Source organism: Pan paniscus, chromosome 3 (assembly GCF_029289425.2).
Source record: "Pan paniscus chromosome 3, NHGRI_mPanPan1-v2.0_pri, whole genome shotgun sequence".
In the NCBI taxonomy this organism is placed as follows: Eukaryota; Metazoa; Chordata; class Mammalia; order Primates; family Hominidae; genus Pan; species Pan paniscus.
Window position 1 is genome coordinate 39,828,733 of NC_073252.2, and position 15,871 is coordinate 39,844,603.

The window sequence follows — 15,871 nt, forward strand, 5'->3', positions numbered from 1 at the left end:
TCCCAGCACTTCAGGAGGCAGAGGTGGGCGGATCACTTGAGGTCAGGAGTCCGAGACCAGCCTGGCCAACATGGTGAAACCCCATCTCCACTAAAAACACAAAAATTAGCCGGGCATGGTGGTGCCCGCTTGTAGTCCCAGCTACTCGGGAGGCTGAGGTGGAAGAATCGCTTGAACCTGGGAGGCGGAGGTTGCAGTGAGCCGAGATCGCGCCACTGCACTCCAGCCTGGGTGATAGTGAGACTTTGTCTCAAACTAAATAATTAAAGATATGTGACCAAAGATGACTTGCTGGTCAGGAGATAATGGGGAAGTAGGAGGGAATGCTGTGGCTAGGCAGCCAGCCAGCCCAAGTCTTAGTTGCTTTGGTTGTAGAGCTGGAATAAGAGTGCTGCTTTTACCCAATCTTCCTTTTAGAGCAAGTTGGTGCTTCCTATTCTCCCATTCTAGTCTCTGAGTCTCCCCGCTAAATTTTGGGGGCCCTGGAAATTTCCCAATTTGGCAAAATGCAGAACTATATTGTTTTCTTAGGTCCTTCAGTTGGCAAGCTTTAATTAAAATGGGACAAGTGGCGAAGTAAAAGTGAATCCCAAAGATTTTACGAAAGTGCCTCTCTGCCAGTCTTGACGGAGAGGTGAAAGCTGCAAGCTTTCTTACTCAGATTTGATGACCTTTTCACTTACCCAGACTTCCACCTCAGCAATTTGGTTAATTACCCCTCGACAAGCTGAATCACCTTCCCCAAATAAGTATCATTTACAAGAGCTTTTTAATTAAAGTGGATATTGAACACAGGTAAAGGTTTCTAGAAAATTAAAGGTTTCTGGTAAAACTTGAAGTGTTTCCCAGTTAACTAATTGCAAAGTAGATACAAACAATAAAGATTTTGGCCCTTAATCTGCAACTTTGAACTCTGCCTACTCAAATTTAGAGTTTGAGATGGAATCTGGTGCCCTAATGAGCTGACACTGTACCAAAGGGTCTTTAATTTGTGCAACTCCAAACAAAATCTGTTATGCTTGAGTGCACCCATGTGCACGTATGTGTTTGAGAACACAGCTGTGTTTAAGAGAACAGTATGGTACAAAACTAGAATTGTACTGGTTGTTGCAAAATTCTCAGTACTTGGTTTTGTTGTTGTTGTTTTTGTTGTTGTTGTTTTTGTTTGTTTTTGAGATGGAGTCTCGCTCTGTTGCCCAGGCTGGAGTGCAGTGGCTCGATCTCGGCTCACTGCAAGCTCCACCTCCTGGGTTCACGCCATTCTCCTACCTCAGCCTCCCGAGTAGCTGGGACTACAGGCACCCGCCGCCACCACGCCTGGCTAATTTTTTGCATTTTTAGTAGAGACGGGGTTTCACCATGTTAGCCAGGGTGGTCTCAAGCTCCTGACCTCGTGATCCGCCCGTCTCGGCCTCCCAAAGTGCTGGGATTACAGGCGTGAGCCACCGCGCCTGGCCTTTTTTTTTTTTTTTTGAGATAGGGTCTTGCTCTGTTGCACAGGCTGGAATGCAGTGGTGCAATCATAGCTCACTACAGCCTCAAACTCCTGGGCTGAAGTGATCCTCCCATTTTAGCCTCCTGAGTAGCTAAGACTACAGACACATGCCACCACAGTGAGCTACTTTTTTTTTAATTTGTTATAGGATCTTGCTATATTGTTGAGACTGGTCTTGAACTCCTGGTCTGAAGTGATCCTCCTGTTTCAGCCTCCCAAAGTGTTGGGGTTACAGGCATGGGTCACTGTGCACACCCAGTACTTGCTTTATAAAGTAAATTACAGGAAAACCAAGATGTTAGGATTAGCCTGGCGAGGTGCTGTATGCCTGTAGTCCCAGCTACTCAGGAGGCAGAGACAGGAGAATTGCTTGAACCCAGGAGTTAGAGGCTTTGAATAGCCACTGCACTCCAACCTGGGCAACATAGCAATACCTTGTCTCAGAAACAAACAAGCAAAAAAGATGTTGGGATCCTTGGTAGCCAGCCTCTAAGAGGACCCCCAATGATTGTCACCTCTGGTGGTCTGCATCAGCCCTTTGAATCAGGACTACTATGTTTTACCAATAGAATACAATTGAATGTGTGTGACTTCTGAGGCTAGGTCACAAAGACACTGATTGCAGCTTTCCCTCTCATTCTCTTTGATTGCTTGCCCTGGAGGAAGGCAGTCTCCACACCACTGTGCTCGAACAGCTCTATGAAGAGGCCTATGTGGAGAGGAGAAAAAGCCTCCACCAACAGCCAGCACCAACTTGCCAGCCATGTGAGTGAACTAACTTGATTGATCCTGCAGCCCTAATCAAGCATTCAGATGACTGCATCCCTGCCCAACATTTGATTGCAAGTTTTTGAGAGCTAGAAGAGGCTAGCTCTTACCCACAGACACTGATATGGGATATTATATGCTTTTTTGTTCTGATCTTTAAGAGCAGTTTTTTCTCCCTTTTTTGTTGTTTGTTTTTGTTTTTGTTTTTGAGTCGGAGTTTTGCTCTTGTTGCCCAGGCTGGAGTGCAATGGTGTGATCTCGGCTCACCACAACCTCCGCCTCCCAGGTTCAAGTAATTCTCCTGCCTCAGCCTCCCCAGTAGCTGGGATTACAGGCATGTACCACCACGCCCGGCTAATTTTGTATTTTTTAGTAGGGACAGGGTTTCTCCATGTTGAGGCTGGTCTCAAACTCCTGACCTCAGGTGATCCACCCGCCTCGGCCTCCCAAAGTGCTTGGATTGCAGGCATGAGCCACTGCGCCAGGCTGTTTTTTTTTTTTTTGAGTCTTGCTCTGTTGCCCAGGCTGGAGTGCAGTGGTGCAATCTTGGCTCACTGCAACCTCCGCCTCCTGGATTCAAACGATTTCCTGCCTCAGCCTCCCTAGTAGCCGGGATTACAGGTGCAAACCACCACACCTGGCTAATTTTTGTATTTTTAGTAGAGATGGGGTTTCACCGTGTTGGCCAGGCTGGTCTCGAACTCTTGATCTCAGGTGATCCGCCTGCCTTGGCCTCCCAAAGTGCTGGGATTACAGGCGTGAGCCACTGTGCCCGGCCCCTAAGTGCAGTTTTTCTAAACTAAACAATGGAAGAACTAAAAAGTGTGTAATTCTATATGTAAAGAATAACATAGAATTCCTACCATACAACCGAGAGCATAGTAAACATTGAATAAATATTTGTTGAATGGACACAGAATTAAAAAAGAAACACCAATTGGAGAATTTGGAACAAATACTGATAGTTAAAGGAGAAATACCATAATATATGAAGGGCTCATACAAATCAATAGGGAAAATTAATGCCTGCCACACATGCATAGGTATAAAGTATGAACTGATGGTTCACACACACAAAGGAAATACAAATGTTTGACATTTGAAAATCTTCCATCTCACTAGTAATCAAAAAATGCAAATTAAAATGATTTTCTTTTTTGGCTACTACATTAAGGAAATATATTTATTTATTTACTTATTTTAGAGATGGGGTCTTGCTCTGTCACCCAGGCTGGAGTGCAGTGGCTATTCACAGATGTGACCACAGTGCACTGCAACCTTGAACTCCTGGTCTTAAGCAATCCTCCTACCTCAGCCTCCTGAGTAGCTGGGACTACTGGCATGCGCCACCCAGCCTTTTTTTTCTTTTAATAGACAGGAGTCTCACTATGTTGGCCAGGCTGGTCTCCAACTCCTAGCCTCAAGGGAAGTGCAAACTACTGCACCAGGCCTGGGCAACATGGTGAAACCTTGTCTCTACAAAAAAAAAAAAAAAAAAATTAACCAGACATGGTGGTGGTGCCTGTAGTCCCAGCTACTCAGGAGGCTGAGGTGGGAGGGGATGGCTTGAGTCCAGGAGGTAGAGGTTGCAGTGAGTCAAGATTGCGCCACTGTATTCCAGCCTGGGCGATAGAGCCAGACTTTATCTCAAAAAATTTTTCTTTTTTTCATATTTGAAAATAGAGCTAGGGTCTCACTATGTTGCCTAGACTGGTCTCAAACTCCTGGGCTCAAGTGATCCCACCGCCTTGGCCTCTCAAAGTGCTGGGATTATAGGCATGAACCACCACACCCAGCCTATTTTATTCTTTTTGATGATATTATAAATGGAATTGCTTGTTTTTTGTTTTTGAGACAGAGTCTCGCTCTGTCACCCAGGCTGGAGTGCTATGACACTATCTCAGCTCACTGCAACCTCTACCTCCCAGATTCAATCCTCATGCCTCAGCCTCCTGAGTACCTGGGACTACAGGTGCGCACCACCACCCCGGCTAATTTTTGTAATTTTAGTGGAGACAGGGTTTCACTATGGGCTTGAACACCAGGGTCTTGAACTCCTGGCCTCAAGTAATCCGCCCACGTCCACCTCCCAAAGTGCTGGGATTACAGGCATTGAGCCACATCACCTGGTCACTTTCTTAATTTCCTTTTCAGAGTGTTCATTGTTAGTATGTAGAAATGCAGGTGATTTTTGAGTATTGCTTTTGTAGCCTGCAACTTGGCTGAATTTATTAGTTCTAAATTTTTTTTGGTGGATTAGTAGTAGGATCACACCAATGACTAGCCACTGCACTCCAACCTGGGCAACATAGCAAAACCCTGTCTCCTTAAAAAAAAAAATCATTAAATAATTTGAAATTACAAATACCCTACAGCATATGGAGAAATGTTATGGACATATTGTTAAGGGGAAAAATGATACAACTTGCACACTATGACTACATCTGGGTAAAAAATATTTTGCAGGCGGGTGCGGTGGCTCATGCCTGTAATCCCAGCACTTTGGGAGGCCAAGGTAGGTGGATCACCTGAGGTTGGGAGTTCGAGACCAGCCTTACCAACATGGAGAAACCCCATCTCTACTAAAAATACAAAATTAGCCGAGCGTGGTGGCACATGCCTGTAATCCCAGCTACTCGGTAGGCTGAGGCAGGAGAATTACTTGAACCCGTGAGGCAGAATGGTGAGCTGAGATTGCACCACTGCACTCCAGCCTGGGCGACACAGCGAGATGCTGTCTCAAAAAAAAAAAAAAGTATATATATATATACACATTATATATATACATATTTTGCAGATGGATAAATGCTAAAGAAGGCAAGTGAAAATCGGTAATGAGATACATCTTCATTTTATCATGTTTTGGATTTTTTTTGTTTTGGTTTGGTTTTTTAATTTTTTTTTAGACAGGGTCTCACTCTATCACCAGGCTGGAGTGCAGTGGCTCAATCTCAGCTCACTGCAACCTCCACCTGCCAGGTTCAAGCGATTCTGCTGCCTCAGCCTCCCAAGTAGCTGGGACTACAGGCGTGCGCCACCACACCCAGCTAATTTTTTGTATTTTTAGTAGAGGCAGGGTTTCACCATGTTGTCCAGGATGGTCTGATCTCCTGACCTCGTGATCCGCCCATCTTGGCCTCCCAAAGTGCTGGGATTACAGGCATGAGCCACCGCGCCAGGCCAGTTTTTTTTTTTAAACTTTAAAGTTTGGGAGTACATGTGAAGGTTAGTTACATAGGAAACACATGTTACAGAGGTTTATTGTACATATTATTTAATCACCCAGGTTTTTTTGTTTGTTTGGTTTTTGGTTTTTTTTTTGAGATGGAGTCTCACTCTGTCACACAGGCTGGAGTGCAGTGGTGCGATCTTGGCTTACTGCAACCTATGCTTCCTGGGTTCAAGCGATTCTCCTGCCTTAGCCAACCAGGTAGCTGGGATTACAGGTGTGCGCCACCATGCCCGGCTAATTTTTTTGTATTTTTAGTAGAGACAGGGTTTCACCAGGCTGGTCTTGAACTCCTGACCTCAGGTGATCCGCCTGCCTCAGCCTCCCAAAATGCTGGGATTACAGGCGTGAGCCACCACGCCTGGCTCATCACCCAGGTATTAAGTCTGGTACCCAATAGTTATCTTTTCTGATCCTTTCCCTCCTCCCACCCTCCCCTTGGAATTTTAAAAATATTTCAGTTGCTGAACTATAGTTGGAACTTAGCATATTAAGAATTATTGTGTTTTTAATAGTAATATTCTAAGGTATTGGATATCATTCTTAAAATTAATCCCGTCTGTTCCAAAGAGTATATGAGACTGATGTTTTATCTCAGACCTAAAGGATTTTTGTTGTTGTTGTTTAGAGATGGAATCTTATTATGTTGTTCAGGCTGGACTCAAACTCCTGACCTCAGGTTATCTGCTCATCTTGGCCTCCCAAAGTGCCGGGACTACAGGCATGAGCCACTGCACCCGGCCACAAGATTTTATACATTCATTTTTTTGCTGTATAGTAATAGACAATATTGCTTATCAACCTTTTAGAAAGTAATAAAATTAAACTAAACCAGTAATAGAATAATTTTCAAGCTTTTTTATAATAGAAATTGAAGGGCCAGGCGCGGTGGCTCACGCCTGTAATCCCAGCACTTTGGGAGGCCGAGGCGGGCGGATCACAAGGTCAAGAGAGGGAGACCATCCTGGCCAACATGGTGAAACTCGTCTCTACTGAAAATACAAAAATTAGCTAGGTGTGGTGACGGGCATCTATAGTCCCAGCTACTCGGGAGGCTGAAGCAAGAGAATCGCTTGGACCCAGGAGGCGGAGGTTGCAGTGAGCAGAGATCACACCACTGCACTCCAGCCTGGTGACAGAGTGAGATTCCATCTCAAAAAAAAAAAAAGAAAGATAACATAATCTTTAAATTTTTGCCTTTTATAGCCATATCCCTAATTTCCTTATTTTATTTTATTTTTTATTTTTATATAAGAGAGACAGGGCCTCACTATGTTGCCCAGACTGGTCTCGAATTCGTAGGCTCAAGCAATCCTCCCTCCTCAGCCCCACAAAGTGCTGGGATTACAGGCATAAACCACCTTGCCCAGCTCCAGATCCCTAATTTCTACCTCTTTTATTTAAACTAAATCTTATTGCTCAGACTTTCCCTCCATTGCACATTAATGGACCTGAACCTAAACAGTGGTTTGTAGACCACTGAACAAGCTTGGAAACAGTCATCAACTCAGTGGTGATAAGCACCCCAATCACCCTGATTATGGTCTCTGAAGATGATTTCCCACTGAACTCCTTGCAAGCTTAGGGAAGGAAATGTTCCACATGGGCCCAAAACATTTTGTTATACCATGAAGCTATCAAAGCTATCAAGATCATGTTAAAAGGACATAAGGTCCAACTTGAAGCGTCTCACATTGACCAATGATATGTCAATTTGAGAATCAAAAAGCAGAATAACTTTTGGCCAGGCTTGGTGGCTCACGCCTGTAATCTCAACACTTTGGGAGGCTGAGGCAGAAGAATTGCTTCAGTCCAGAAGTTCAAGACTAGCCTGGGCAACATAGTGAGACTCCATCTCTACCAAAGAATACAAAAATTAGCCAGGTGTGATGGTGTGCTCCTGTAGTCCCAGCACTTTCGAAGGCTGAGGTGGGAGTATTGCTTGAACCCAGGAGTTGAAGGCTGCAGTGAGCTATTTTTTTTTTTTTTTTTTTTTTTGAGACGGGGTTTTGCTCTTTGTTGCCCAGGCTGGAGTGCAATGGCGCAATCTCGGCTCACCGCAGCCTCCGCCTCCTGGGTTCAAGTGATTCTTCTGCCTCAGCCTCCCTAGTAGCTGGGATTACAGGCATGCGCCACCATGCCCAGCTAATTTTGTATTTTTAGTGGAGACGGGGTTTCTCCATGTTGGTCAGGCTGGTCTCGAACTCCGGACCTCAGGTCATCTGCCCGCCTCGGCCTCCCAAAGTGCTGGGATTACAGGCACAAGCCACTGCGCCCGGCCTGCAGTGAGCTATTATCACACCACTGCACTCCAGCTTGGGCGACAGAGTGAGGCCCTGTTTAAAAAAAAAAAAAAAAAAAAAAAGACGAGATTTTTCAGGTTTAAAAAAAAAAAGCAGACAAAATAATTTTTTTGGATTGCAACATATCTTATATATTAAACTCTGTGTGTTCCTAATATTAAAACATTTCAAAAACTTTTTTGGTTGCCTTTGTGAGGGACCAGGGAACAAACCCATTCTGAAATTTAAATACATGTAAACAATCAAGTATTTGTCCTGACTTTCCTGTATTAACTACACCCCAGAATAAATAGTTGGTAAAGGAAAGTAATTCCAGCTTAAAAATAAAGAAGAAATGACAGGGTTTGAATGTCATCATTTTGCAACCCCTAATGAAATAATGGATCCAGACAATGGTTATCAATGACTGCAAACCACTTACATAAAAAGCTGATGGGGGCTGGGCGCAGTGGCTCACGCCTGTAATCCCAGCACTTTGGGAGGCCGAGGTGGGTGGATCACTTGAGGTCAGGTGTTCGAGACCAGCCTAAGCAACCTGGTGAAACCCCATCTCCACTAAAAATACAAAAATTAGCGGGGTGTGGTGGCACATGCCTGTAGTCCCAGTTACTCGGGAGGCAGAAGCAGGAGAATCGCTTGAATCCAGGAGGTGGAGGTTTCAGTGAGCCAAGATCGCACCACTGCACTCCAGACTAGGTGATGGAGTGAGACTCTGGAGGGGTTTTTTGTTGTTGTTGTTGTTGTTTTTCTGAGACTTCATCTCAAAAAAAAAAAAAGACATATCTTACACCGGGCATGGTGTCATCCACCTGTAGTCCAAGCTACTTGGGAGAGTGATGTGGGAGGATGGCTTGAGCACAGGAGTTTGAGACCAACCTGGACTACATAGCAAGATCCCCATCTCTAAAAAAATAAATAAAAATTTAAAAACAACATCTTACTTTTCTTGTATATTTTGTGTGCATTATTGTTTTCCTCATTTTTAGTTTGTTTTATTTGGGACAGTCTTGCTCTGTCACCCGGGCTGGAGTGCAGTGGCGCAATCATATCTCACTATAACCTTGAACTCCTGGGCTCAAATGATCCTCCTGCCTCAGCTTTCCAAGTAGCTAGGACTACAGGCATGTGCCACTATGCCCAGCTAACTAAAAAAAAATTTTGTAGGGATGAGGTCTCACTGTGTTGCTCAGACTAGTCTTGAACTCTTGGTCTCAAGTGATTCTCCTACCTCAGCTTCCCAAAGTGCTGGGATTACTGGCATAAGCCACTACATCCAGCCCTATTTCTAGTAGTTTTATTTACATATATTATAATTTTTAAACACTCAGTAACCTTAGTGAAACTGCCTTTGCAAAGATTATGACAGAGAAGTCTAACATGGTTGACTCCATCTTGTTGCTATCCTTGCTGGCTATCTTTGCTCATTCCTGGGCAAAAGCCAAGCTACCCATGGTAGGAATTTAGTTTATAGTTTAACATGGATGTCCAGATCTCTATCACTCAGGATTACATAAAGCTGTACCCTCAGGCAACATGGCCCTAACTGGGCCACAGGAACCCCTTGTCAGGTTGCTGGTTTGGCTGGCTGCTTGGCAGGAACCATGGAGGGGGAGCACCAGGAGTGTGGGGCCCGCCTGGTGGCACTACTGTCGTGGCAGTTTCAGTGGGCCTCCAGTCTCCTCAGGTGCCAACTGGTTCTTTGGTTCTGGGTGAAGAGGGTGCCTGCTTCTTTTGTGGGCACCCTGGGCATATCAAGAGGCGCTGCTATGGATGTCAGCCATGGCTGCAGTTGAATCTTGGTGAGGCTTGTCCACCTGGACCTTTAGAGTGGCTGTGGAGCTGCCCTGGGGAAATTCTGCAGACATTTCTTGTACTCGGAGCTGGTCCTTTGGGAGAGCTGGAGGTTGCTGTTGCTGATGAGACTGTGCAGTTTTAGAGGTGGCTGACAACCACTGTTTGTGGCAGATGGTCATTGCCACAGGGGGCTGCTCCTTTCCTTGTGCATTTGTTTAAGAAGAGCGCTCTTTATGGCAGGTGTGCTGTGAAGGCACTGTGCAGCCTAGTGTCGTGGCATTTCCCTCTTTTGGGGGACTTGGGATTCAGTATAAAGTCCTTGATTTTTAAAGGCCTGGATGTTCTGCCTTCCAACTTTGACTATTTTTCACATATTTGGATAGTTGGGCCCTAAAAGCTGCAAGTACTTAATTGGCCCTGTTCCTTAATGGGCTCTGTCTGGAGCTCAGTGGTCCAGTTGGAGAAACAGGCTAAATTAAAAGCTATTTATCTAAATGAAGTTGGTCTCCTTGTAGAGTCCTGTGGTAAATTTCTGTGATTTGTGTTGCCTTGGTGTCCTTTCTTAGTCTTCCACTAGCACAGCCAGACTCCTTCTTGAAGACACTTGGATTCTTTCTCTCTCTCTGCTTTGAGATGTGGATTGTGGCTGGGCATGATGGCTCATGCCTATAAATCCAGCATTTTGGGAGGCTGAGGTAGAAGGATTGCTTGAGGCCAGGAATTCAAGACCAGACTGGGCAACAGAGTGAGACCTTGTCTTTACAAAATAATAATAATAATAAAAAGAAGAGATGTGGATTGCTATTCTGATATCTCTGGGGCTCATTGAGGACTTGGGCTATGTGGGACAAGTGAACTTTGACTTGTTATATTTGCAGGGGCATAGTTTGAATCCAACTGTCCTTTTGGACTAGTGAGTTTTGCCAGTCTCATGGCTAGAGTTTTGAAATCAAGGCTGTAGAGTCTTCGTTTGCATCTGTTTGTATCCTTTTTTTTTTCCCCTCATGCAGGACACAACTGTCTGTATCTTTATGTGTATATCTGTTTGTATATTGTCTATGGTACCAAATGGGCTTATAAATAAAGAAGTGCTCATAAATTAAGCAAATAAGCCCAAATGCTTTTCAAGTGTGATTTTAGCAATCTTTGGTAAATAAACATTGTTTTGTATTCTCTTTATTTTAAAAACATTTTTATTTATTTACTTTTTTATAGATATGAACTCTCGCTATGTTGCCTCGGCTGGTCTCAAACTCCTGGGCTCAAGTGATCCTCCCACTTCGGCCTCCCAAAGTCAGTAAATATAGTTTTTAAATTGTTGGTAAAATAAAATAAAAACATATTCAAATTTTAATTCAGGTATTTTTTGCCTGGCTCTATTGTTTAGGTAGGTTTATGCTGTCACTGCTAGATGTTTTAATGCCATAAAACTGTTGCTTCTATGATATTTTTGATACTTGCTTATGAAGACATGAAAGTGTGGTTTTTGTTAAAGGGAAGATAATTTTGTATGATTTAGAGGTGGGTTTTTTGTTTGTTTGTTTTTTGTTTTTTTTGGGTTTTATTTGCGATGGAGTCTCACTCTGTCACCCAGGCTGGAGTGCAGTGGTGTGATCTTGGCTCACTGCAACCTCTGCCTCCCACGTTCAAGCAATTCTCCTGCCTCAGCCTCCCAAGTAACTGGGGTTACAGGCGCATGCCACCGTGCCCAGTTAATTTTTGTATTTTTAGTAGAGACAGGGTTTTACCATGTTGGTCAGGCTGGTCTCTAACTCCTGACCTCAAGTGATCCACCAGCCTCAGCCTCCCAAAGAGCTAGGATTACAGATGTGAGCCACTGTGCCCAGCCAGTTTAGAGGTTTTTAAAAGTTGTTTTAAAATTGAAAGAAAATATGATAAGACTAAATAGATCTAAAAGTTGGGGAAAGACAAAAATGGTCAAAAATTTGTAAGAGGGTATAAATAAACCAACTGCTAAAAAATTTTTGAGGAAGTTGAGGAAATATGAACACTGACCAGGTATTTACTGGTGTTAAAGAAAGATTGTTTTTGAAAAAGTTGATAGCTTTGTGACTTTTTAACTTCTTTTTTTTTTTTTTCTCAGATGGCGTCTTGCTCTGTCACCCAGGCTGGGGTGCAGTGGTGTGATCTCAGCTCACTGCAACCTCTGCCTCCTGGGTTCAAGCAATTCTTCTGCCTCAGCCTCCCGAAGAGCTGTGATTACAGACGTGTGCCACAATACCCGGCTAAGTTTTGTATTTTTATTATTATTTTATTTATGTGTTTATTTATTTATTTATTTATTTTGAGATGGAGTCTTGCTCTGTCGCCCAGGGTGGAGTGCAGTGGTGCGATCTCTGCTCGCTGCAGCCTCTGCCCCCCAGGCGATTCTCCTGCCTCAGCCTCCCGAGTAGCTGGGATTACAGGTGCCCGCCACCATACCCGGCTAATTTTTGTATTTTTAGTAAAGACAGGGTTTTGCCATGTTGGCCAGGCTGGTCTCGAACTCCTGACCTCAAGTGATCTGCCTGCCTTGGCCTCCCAAGGCAGGGAGCCTGCTGGGATTACAGGCATGAGCCACCACGCCCAGTCAAAATGTTTTAAATGTTTCTATACCACCATCTGTGTCAAAGATCAAATGGTCTCTCTGCAGCTGGAACAACAAAAACTCAAATGGTCCACACAGTGGTTCATACCTATAAGTCACCAAACCTAAACTAAGTTGTTATCTGACCTTCTGGAAATGAGAAGAGATAGATAACTGCCAGTTTCCCAAACAGGCCAGTTTAAATCTTCCTGTAAGCATAATAAGGAAGTTCCCTCTGATTTAATCCTTACACACGAAAAAGTAGCCTTAAATAACTTGATATTAACTCATCAGTTTTATTTTTATTTTTATTTTTATTTTTGAGACAATGTCTTGCTCTGTCACCCAGGCTAGAGTGCAGTGGCGCAATCTCGGCTCACTGCAATCTCCGCCTCCCAGGTTCACGCCATTCTCCTGCCTCAGCCTCCCGAGTAGCTGGGACTACAGGTGCCTGCCACCACACCCGGCTAATTTTTGTATTCTTAGTAGAGATGGAGTTTCAGCATGTTAGCCAGGATGGTCTCGATCTCCTGACCTTGTGATCCACCCCCCCTCAGCCTCCCAAAGTGCTGGGATTACAGGTGTGAGCCACCGCGCCCGGCCACTCATCAGTTATTTTTCTATCATTTTGTCTTTCTGTCCCCACTTTACAAGAAAAGTGACTTTGAAAGGACTAGTAACATTATTCGTTTTTTGCTTCTGCTTTCTTCAGCCCTTCTCTGTCTGTAAAGCCAGCTTCTTTTGCACAGCTCACTGCAACACTTATTTTTATTTGTATTTTTATTTTTTGAGACAATGTCTCACTCTGTCACCCGGGCTGGAGAGTGGAGAGTACTAATGCAGTCTTGGCCCACTGCACCTTCACCCTCCTCAACTCAAGCAATCTTCCTGCCTCAACTTCCCTGGCAGCCAGGACTACAGGCTTGCACCACTATACCCAGCTAATTTTTAAATTTTTTTTTTTTTAGAGACAGGGTCTTGCTATGTGGGCCAGACTGGTCTCGAACTCCTGGCCTCAAGGGATCCTTCTTCCTTGGCCTGCCAAAGTGCTGGGATAGAATAAGTGTGCCGGGGCCACCATGCCCAGGCCACCACACCTGGCCCACTTATTCTATTTTATGGAATGAAGTGTTACCCAATTCTGGCTTTTTTTGAGACAGGGTCTTGCACCGTTGCTCAGGCTGGAATGCAGTGGCACGATCTTGGAACACTCCAACCTCCACCTCCAAGGCTCAAGCCATCTTCCCACCTCAGCCTCCCGAGTAGCTGGGGCCACAGGCGTGTGCCACCACATCCAGCTAATTTTTGTATTTTTTGTAGAGATGGGGTTTTGCCATGTTGCCCAGGCTGGTTTGGTCTCAAACTCCTGGTCTCAAGCCATCCACCCACCTTGGTCTCCCAAAGTGCTGGGATTACAGATGTGAACCAACATGTCCAGCCTTTTTTTTTTTTTTTGAGACAAATTCTGGCTCTGTCACCCAGACTGGAGTGCAGTGGTGCCATCTTGGCTCACTGCAACCTCCACCTCCGAGGCTCAAGCAATTCTCTCACCCCAGCCTCCTGAGTAGCTAGGACCACAGGTGCTCACCACCATGCCTGGTTAACTTTTGTGTTTTTTGTAGAGATGGGGTTTTGCCATGTTTCCTATGCTGGTCTGGAACTCATGAACTCAACAGATTGTCCCACCTCAGCCTCTCAAAGTGCTGGGATTACAGGTATGAGCCACCACACTCAGCCTGCCCAATTCTAGAACTGCAATAAAGTCAGTTGAGATCTTTGCATTTGTTGTAATTTGTCCTTTGACCGGGATGATACAGGAACTTGAATACAAGACTTTCCTAGTTTACTACAAGTTTATTTTTCAATGCTAACTCAGTAGTCACTGGACTGGGTCTGTAATTAAGGGTCCCAGAGGTTTGATAGTATTCTAAAACAATGTACCATGTGTATTCATTTGAACCTAACTGCAAAAATCCTAAAGGGCTTGATGAGACAGATTATTCCTTCCCCAGTCTTGCAGAGTTGGAGCTAACTGTGCAAATGTTTTGTTGCCTAGTGGAGAGGATAGCTGCATTTTCTCCACTTATCCAATTTGCCCTCTATGATTAATAATGGACTAGAAGGGAAGTCAGTGTGTATCTCATCTTACTACCAGACATATGGACTAGTCCAGTGGCTGAACCAGAGGGACCTACTTAGGGGAAAATGTTCAGATTAAAATTAATGATTAAGGAAAGAAAGGTGAAATTGTTGCTGAAGGGAAAGTCAATAAATGTGTTGTATAAAAGGAAAAAACTAACAATTTTGGTGAGGCATAAAGAGAGGCTTAGAACAAGAGAATAGTCTTAGCTTGGACTCAGATGTTTGTTGGGGAGAAGAACTCTAGCAAAACAACTTCTTTTGAAGAGCCAAGAAGTAAGCTGAATGAAAACAGCAAAAATTATCAGGAGTAGTCTATATTTTCAAGATGAATGAAAAAAGGGGAGCTCCAACTATGACTATAGAAAATGCTAATGTGGGTATGTCTTTTGGTTTTTGTTTCACAGGACATTATTGCTAGAGGAGAATTTGCCTAAGGAAGATATAGACTTGGTTAATGATAGGTTATGATTCCTTTTTTTTTTTTTTTTTTTTTTGAGATGGAGTCTTGTTGTCTTCCAGGCTGCTGGAGTGCAATGGTGCAATCTCGGCTCACTGCAACCTCTGCCTCCTGGATTCAAGCGATTCTCCTGCCTCAGCCTCCCAAGTAGCTGGAATTACAGGTGCCCACCACCAAGCCTGGCTAATTTTTGTATTTTTGGTAGAGATGGGGTTTTTCAATTTTGGCCATGCTGGTCTAGAACTCCTGACCTCAGGTGATCCACCCGCCTCCGCCTCCCAAAGTGCTGGGATTACAGGTGTGAGGCACTGTGCCCAGCCAGATATTAATATTAACTAAATATATTCTTTTTTTTTTTTTCGAGATGGAATTTCACTCTCGTTACCCAGGCTGGAGTGCAATGGCACAATCTTGGCTCACCGCAACCTTTGCCTCCTGGGTTCCAGCGATTCTCCTGCCTCAGTCTCCCGAGTAGCTGGGATTACAGGCATGTGCCACCACACCCGGCTAATTTTTTTGTATTTTTAGTAGAGACAGGGTTTCACCATGTTATCCAGGATGGTCTCAATCTCCTGACCTCGTGACCTGCCCGCCTCAGCCTCCCAAAGTGCTGGGATTATAGGCGTGAGCCACTGCGCCCAGCAATATTAACTAAAAATATTCTAAGACAATACAGGCATGCAGTTAGATTATCATCAGTGCCCTGTTTAAAAGATTAAAAAAGTCTGGGCTAATGCCTATAGTCCCAGCACTTTGGGAGGCTGAGGCAGGAGGATCACTTGAGCCCAGGAGTTTGAGATCAACCTGGGCAACATTGTGTCTATTATTTTTTTTTTAAAAGGAAAACAAAAAAAAAGGTAAAATATATTAAGGATAGAATATTACCTAATTTAGGGGGAAATGGAGAAAAACTAATAAGCAGAATATTTTGACTTCAGAACCCCACTACTTAAGAGGGAAGTCAGAACTGGCTGTTGCAATTCCAATTCCAACCATCCTCAACACATAGCAGTTTACTTGACATTAAAATACTTGGCTACACTTTCAGTTGCTATGATATCAGGATGTAGTTGGCCAAGAGTGTGGTCAGATTCCA

At 44.1% G+C, this 15,871-nt stretch overlaps 1 long non-coding RNA gene across 1 annotated transcript; it reads left to right on the forward strand.

Moving 5' to 3' along the window:
• Positions 1-2,157: 2,157 nt before the first annotated feature.
• LOC117979949 (uncharacterized) lies at positions 2,158-15,671 on the forward strand. Its single transcript, XR_004671028.3, has 3 exons — positions 2,158-2,260; positions 10,805-10,882; positions 11,694-15,671. It is a non-coding gene; the product is annotated as an uncharacterized LOC117979949 (long non-coding RNA).
• The last annotated feature ends 200 nt before the right edge of the window (positions 15,672-15,871 follow it).